We start from the raw sequence: 7,403 nt of genomic DNA on the forward strand, positions 1-7,403 counted from the left end.
TGTTGACGCAGTCCTCTATACTTAGTAGTCCTCTCCCTCCTTCCTTTCGTGTTATGTATAGTCTGTCCGTATTTGCTCTTGGGTGTAGTGCTTTGTGTATTGTCATATGTGTCCTGGTTTTCTGATCTATGCTGCGGAGTTCTGCCTTCGTCCATTCCAATATTCCTGCGCTGTATCTGATTACTGGCACTGCCCATGTGTTTATGGCTTTTATCATATTTCCGGCGTTGAGTTTGACTTGAGTATCGCCTTGAGTCTCTGCATATATTCTTTCCTGATCGTGTCCGTCATCTCTTGGTGTTTTATATCCCACTCCTTCCATTATTCCTAGGTATTGTATCCTGTCTCATCTATGTGTTTGATGTTGCTCCCATCTAGTAGCTTTATCCCTTCAGTTCTTGTTACTTTGCCTTTTTGTATGTTGACTAAGGCGCATTTTTCTATTCCAAACTCCATCCTGATGTCCCCAGATACAATCCTTACAGGGTATCTATTTCCTTGATGCTCTATTTCCTTGATGCTCTTACCATACAGCTTGATGTCGTCCATGAACATCAGATGGTTGATTCTGTTGCCTCTTTTCTTGAGTTGGTACCCAGCATCCATCTTCTGTAGTACTTTTGTCATGGGAATCATGGCTACTACGAAGAGTAGTGGGGACAGTGAGTCGCCCTGGAAGATCCCTCTCCTGATATTAACCTCTGCTAGTATTATTCCAGAGCTTGTAAGTATTGTATTCCAGTTGCGCATTGTATTTTTGAGGAAGCTGATGGTGTTTTCCTCTGCCCCATATATTTTCAGGCATTCTATTAGCCATGTGTGTGGTATCATGTCGAAGGCTTTCTTATAGTCTATTCATTATTACGTTATTATTATTATTATTATTATTAATATTATTATTATTATTAATTTTTTTTGCTTTATCACAGTCCTCCAATTCGACTGGGTGGCATTTATAGTGTGGGGTTCCGGGTTGCATCCTGCCTCCTTAGGAATCCATCACTCTTCTTACTATGTGCGCCGTTTCTAGGATCACACTCTTCTGCATGAGTCCTGGAGCTACTTCAGCCTCTAGTTTTTCCAGATTCTTTTTCAGGGATCTTGGGATCGTGCCTAGTGTTCCTATGATTATGGTTATAATTTCCACTGGCATATCCCATATCCTTCATATTTCTATTTTCAGGTCTTGATACTTATCCATTTTTTCCCTTTCTTTCTCTTCAACTCTGGTGTCCCATGGTATTGCGACATCAATGACTGATACTCTCTCCTTGATTTGGTCAGTCAACGTCACGTCTGGTCTGTTTGCACTATCACCCTATCTGTTCTCATACCATAGTCCCAGGGGATCTTGGCCTGATCGTTTTCTATAACTCCCTCAGGTTGGTGCTCGTACCACTTATTACTGCAAGGTAGCTGATGTTTCTTGCACAGGCTCCAGTGGAGGGCTTTTGCTACTGAATCATGCCTCTTTTTGTACTGGTTCTGTGCAAGTGCCGACCATTCGCTTGCTATGTGGTTTATGGTTTCATTTTTCGCATTGCACTTCCTACATATGGGAGAGATGTTATTTCCGTCTATCGTTCTTGGATAAATCTGGTTCTTAGGAGGGCCTGATCTTGTGCCGCTGTATCATTCCTTCAGTTTCCTCTTGAGCTCTCCCCTCTGTAACCATTGCCATGTGTCATCGCTGGCCAGTTCTTTAGTCTGTCTCATGTATTGTCCGTGCATTGGTTTGTTGTGCCAGTCCTCTGTTCTGTTTGTCATTCTTCTGTCTCTGTATATTTCTGGGTCTTCGTCTACTTTTATCAGTCCTTGTTCCCATGCACTCTTGAGCCACTCGTCTTCACTGGTTTTCAGATATTGCCCCAGTGCTCTGTTTTCGATGTTGACGCAGTCCTCTATGCTTAGTAGTCCTCTCCCTCCTTCCTTTCGTGTTATGTATAGTCTGTCCGTATTTGCTCTTGGGTGTAGTGCTTTGTGTATTGTCATATGTTTCCTAGTTTTCTGGTCTATGTTGCGGAGTTCTGCCTTCGTCCATTCCACTATTCCTGCGCTGTATCTGATTACTGGCACTGCAATTGTGTTTATGGCTTTTATCATATTTCCGGCATTGAGTTTTGACTTGAGTATCGCCTTGAGTCTCTGCATATATTCTTTCCTGATCGTGTCCTTCATTTCTTGGTGTTTTATATCCCCTCCTTCCATTATTCCCAGGTATTTGTATCCCGTCTCATCTATGTGTTTGATGTTGCTCCCATCTGGTAGCTTTATCCCTTCAGTCCTTGTTACTTTGCCCTTTTATATGTTGACTAAAGCGCATTTTTCTATTCCAAACTCCATCCTGATGTCCCCAGATACAATCCCTTACACTCTGTATTAGGGTATCCATTCCTTTGATGCTCTTACCATACAGCTTGATGTCGTCCATGAACATCAGATGGTTGATTCTGTTGCCTCTTTTCTTGAGTTGGTACCCAGAATCCATCTTCTGCAGTACTTTTGTCATACGAAGAGTAGTGGGTACAGTGAGTCGCCCTGGAAGATCCCTCTCCTGATATTAACCTCTGCTAGTCTTATTCCAGAGCTTGTAAGTATTGTATTCCAGTTGCGCATAACATTTTTGAGGAAGCTTATTATTATTATTATTATTGTTATTATTATTATTATTATTATTATTATTATTATTATTATTATTATTATTATTATTATTATTTTCGTAATTAATACACAAATGAAATCCATAAATGAGAACTAGTTATATAATACAACGGTCAAAAATAGATTTATGCTTGAAGATAGAAGCTAACTAGGCTCTCGTTATGTTACTGCTGTTATGAAGCGTATTATCCCAGTATTGACATCATTACCATTATTATCATTATATTCATTAAAACCAAACTTTTTATGGAACACGTCGAAAGACCATGATTCTTCATACCCAGTTCCGCAGAATAGAATATACACAAGTGAATAAAAGATAATAAGGAAAAATGAAGGAAAAGCATAAAATATAAATCAATAAATAACAAAAATAAAACTGCCGTGTAGTACTTGCCTTCTGTATTTTATAGTACAAGTAGCTGGGTACTTTAAGGGCTTGCTTAAACAGACATAAAAAGGGAAAACACATGCGTCTGATACTTTGCAAATTCGGATCGAAACCATTTTCATACCATTAAAAAAGGTTCTTGTAAAGTTTTTGTTCCATTGTTTCTACCACTTGCTTAAAATCCTAATACTAACAATGGTAACGGGTTCAAACAAAAGCTAAAGTCCCTGGAAGTCTGACCCACTGCTCGGCTGGTCTTGGCGAAACGTAAAATGTGGTTGTGCTAGGTGATTTGAAGACAAAGGTAAAATTTCAGCCCGTGCGAACATTAAGTTCTTTTACTTTCTAGTGTTTTTTTATCGATATACTTAGTTTCGTGTTCTCATGCGCATTTTATAGTTACTGATGACCGACATAAATATATAATTAAGGCCTGTATCTCCTTTAAAAAAAAAAAGAGTTCGATCATTTGGAGATCAGATCCTAGGCAACCTCTCACAGAACAGTAACTGTTCTTCGGTGCCATGCTAATGGGTGATGTAGCAATATAACGTTACTAACATATTATTATTATTATTATTATTATTATTATTATTATTATTATTATTATTATTATTATTATTATGCAGGAGTAAAACCTATACAGTCCGTTGACTTGAAATTCAAGCTTCCAAGGAATGTGGTGTCCAATAGAAAGAAGTAACAGATACAGAAAAAAGCGATCACTTCGGGGAAGTTAGACCCACAAGCAGAATTGAGAACAATGCCACAGTTTCTAAAGAATATGAAAAGATGGAAATGATCTTGGCGTTATTGAGTGAGTACCTTGCTAAAGCATGGCATCGCAAAGATCTCCCCTTGACTCAAATAGATTAAATGTTAAAACGTCCGGAAAAATGCAATAGCTGCTAAACAGTATGGAAGCACGGGAGTGTCCTTACTAATAAGACATGAAATCTACTACCTTGCTAATGAGTGACATGGCAAAAGATATTTCATAAACTAAAATACCTGAAAATTATTATAGAAAAAGTAGGGTCAGTCACATGTCATACAATGTCTAAATCAATTACAATCCCTCCAGAAGGAAGGGCAATTCTGGAAACTGTTTACACATTTTTTTAACAGTATTTATTTCCTTGATAAAAAGATAATATATTCCAGGATCGTTTTCATATATGAGACTTAATAATTGGGTTGAGAATCAGTAAAATGACCGAAGTTCATTTGATGTGATATTTCTCTCCAGGAAATATGTCTCGTATATCAACTACCCTTAAACCATTTTTGCTAAGACAATTCATTTTTTTTATCATTTAAACATAAAACCATTACTAACTCCTTGAAAAGCTGCGTCGATAACCACAGTCATCGCAAACCGAAACTACGAAAACAATTCCAATATTGAAAACAATCTTAAGAATTTCTGAATGAAAAGACGAACGCCATGACTTTACGGGTTTTTAAAAAATGGTTTTCAAATCCATCCATCAAGCGATGGCACAGACCTTCCGCCCACCACTTCTCCAAGCACTCGCATCATTGCACAAATGCATCTATTAAAAAAAAGCTTTATCCTAGGAATTAAGTCGTCATATATTTTCTGATTCTATCTGTAAAAAACTAAACATTTTTTTCTCTCTTTTCAAAGACAGGTTAGTGGTAGTTAATATGTGTAACTTTTCCTTGCAGAAAGCTTCATTATCTACATTCCCCTGCTTCTCTCCCTTCTCCTCGACCTCCAACCCTTAAAAAAAATACTCAGACTATACTCGACCCCCTAAAAAAAATACTCAGACTATACTCGACCCCCTAAAAAAATACTCAGACTATACTCGACCCCCTAAAAAAATACTCAGACTATACTCGACCCCCTAAAAAAAATACTCAGACTATACTCGACCCCCTAAAAAAAAATACTCAGACTATACTCGACCCCCTAAAAAAATACTCAGACTATACTCGACCCCCTAAAAAATACTCAGACTATACTCGACCCCCTAAAAAAATACTCAGACTATACTCGACCCCCTAAAAAAATATTCAGACTATACTCGTCCCCCTAAAAAAAATACTCAGACTGTACTCGACCCCCTAAAAAAAATACTCAGACTATACTCGGCCCCCTAAAAAAAATAATCAGACTATACTCGGCCCCTAAAAAAAAAAAATGCTCACACTATACAAAGTTCGAGAATCAGACTATAACTCAAACGATTTCCAGACATCCTTTTCCTCGTCTGCGTTTTCCATGTGGTTAACGATATTCTAACTATGTATCTTGAGGTTCTCACGGTATTCACAAACTATTCCACAAATATTTTCATTAGATATCTGATGGTACACATGCGGCTACTGCGCTACTCAAACATCGAACGTAATCGTATGAAACTCTTAAAATACTGCTAAAACTCAACAAACTAAAATGGAGAACATAACAGCATAACGTCACTTACCTCGTACATGGTCAAGGTAACCTGGAATGAGAGACAGGATTCCTTAAAAGAAATAACATTCCAACGGCATTTTTCAGCTAAGATAAAACGTCATGGGTCATAAGATTTTAGCCTGTTTTGAATTTATCGGCTATAAAGTTATCAGTGTAAAAATCACAAATAGGGATTCAAGGATATGGGTCTGACAAAAACAATTTATTTGACTGAATTGGTGTTTATTTGCTATTTTTAAATTTACACCATTAGGGCCCTTTTAAGGAACAAGGCATGATGCGACCTCCAGCTTACTTGGGACGCGTGCAAGATTTTCCCCTAATGCGTAAGTTGTAAACATTGCATTCCTAACTTGACGTGATGTGGTCTTTCTAATTAATACTCATACTTAGCGCTACTTATACAAACAACAATGATCAAATAAAAAAGGTGCAAATTAAACACGTTCATATATTCTCAGTTACAGGTGGAAGCACAAAATAGTTGAACCTAAACATAGTAAATTCAGTGCAAGTAAATTAAAACGTGCTAAAATCTACAGTCAAATAGAACCTTGTTTCACCAACTAAAATTAAAATAAATGTGCTATATTCTATTAGAAATAATATTTCTGTACTGTTTAATAAGCACATTATATATTTTTTACACATTCACTCTATCCTAAAATTCCTGTATCTTTAACGCAACGCGAGACACCTTTTTTCAGACCCTTTTAGGCTCTTCCATAGGGCTTTACCATCATCGCCCCCCCCCCACAACAACAACAATAGAGTACTTTGTAGGCTTACTCTTTTTGTGGTTTTAATGGAAACGAGCCACTTAAAAAAAATTTCTGCTTGTCTGTCCGTCTCTTCAACAAATTGTGACTTTTTTTCCTGACGCAATATTTGTTCAAAACATATCTTCACTTGACTTCGTAGGGCAAATATATATTTGACTACTGAAAATTTCTAGAGCGCTCGCTCTACAGCCTTATCACGAACTTAATAATAGTTCCAAAGTCATAGGGCCAAAAATACCAGCGTTACCAAAGGAAAAAGTAACCTTACTTCGAATTAGTCGCTTTTATTAACATACGAAAGGCACATCTACCAGAGCGATTCCAAGTAGCTTTTGGAATTTAACTGAATAATGCAAGACCGTAGGAAATTAGTAATAGTAATAGCCATAGTAACAGTAGTTATTGATGTCAAAAGATCCTTTCCATATATCATCACTTAACAGTTACTCGATGTTCAAGGCGCTGTTACTGAGCTAACCATGATAAATATAACAGACATTCTTGTCAAAGGAGACGAAAGTGCTTGCATTTCCAATTATCTGTAATTAGTGAAAGCTTACCGTTATGGCAGTTCGAAATATGTAAAAACATGAATGAGAGAGTTCCAGGTATATGGCATCGAAATATGTAAATACAAGTAAGAGGGAGTTCCAGGTATAAGGCATCGAAATATTCAAATACAAAAAAGAGAAAGTTCTAGGTATAAGGAATCGGAATACGTATGTAAATACAAGAAAGAGAGAGTTCCCGGTATAAGGCATCGAAATATGTAAATAAAAAAAAGAGAGAGTTCTAGGTATAAGGCATCGAATACGTATGTAAAACATGAAAAAGAGAGTTCCTGGTATAAGGCACCGAGATACGTATGTAAATACAAGAAAGAGAGAGTGCCAGATATAAGGTAATTTCCTGTTAGGTGTTGCTAAATATGACCATCAGATTAAAATGGTTTTCCTGTCTGGTCTTCTGGTCTCTTTCGAAGAATTTGCGAGGAGATCGTTGCAGGTGGACTTTGCAATTTGAAAATGGAATAAATATTGTGATGTGGGAAGGACTGACAGGCAGTTGCTAATGGAAAGCAATCCCTTTGCACTTGAAATTGCTGCCAAAAGCAATGTAT

This window comes from Macrobrachium nipponense, chromosome 16 (genome assembly GCF_015104395.2).
Source record: "Macrobrachium nipponense isolate FS-2020 chromosome 16, ASM1510439v2, whole genome shotgun sequence".
Taxonomy (NCBI): Eukaryota; Metazoa; Arthropoda; class Malacostraca; order Decapoda; family Palaemonidae; genus Macrobrachium; species Macrobrachium nipponense.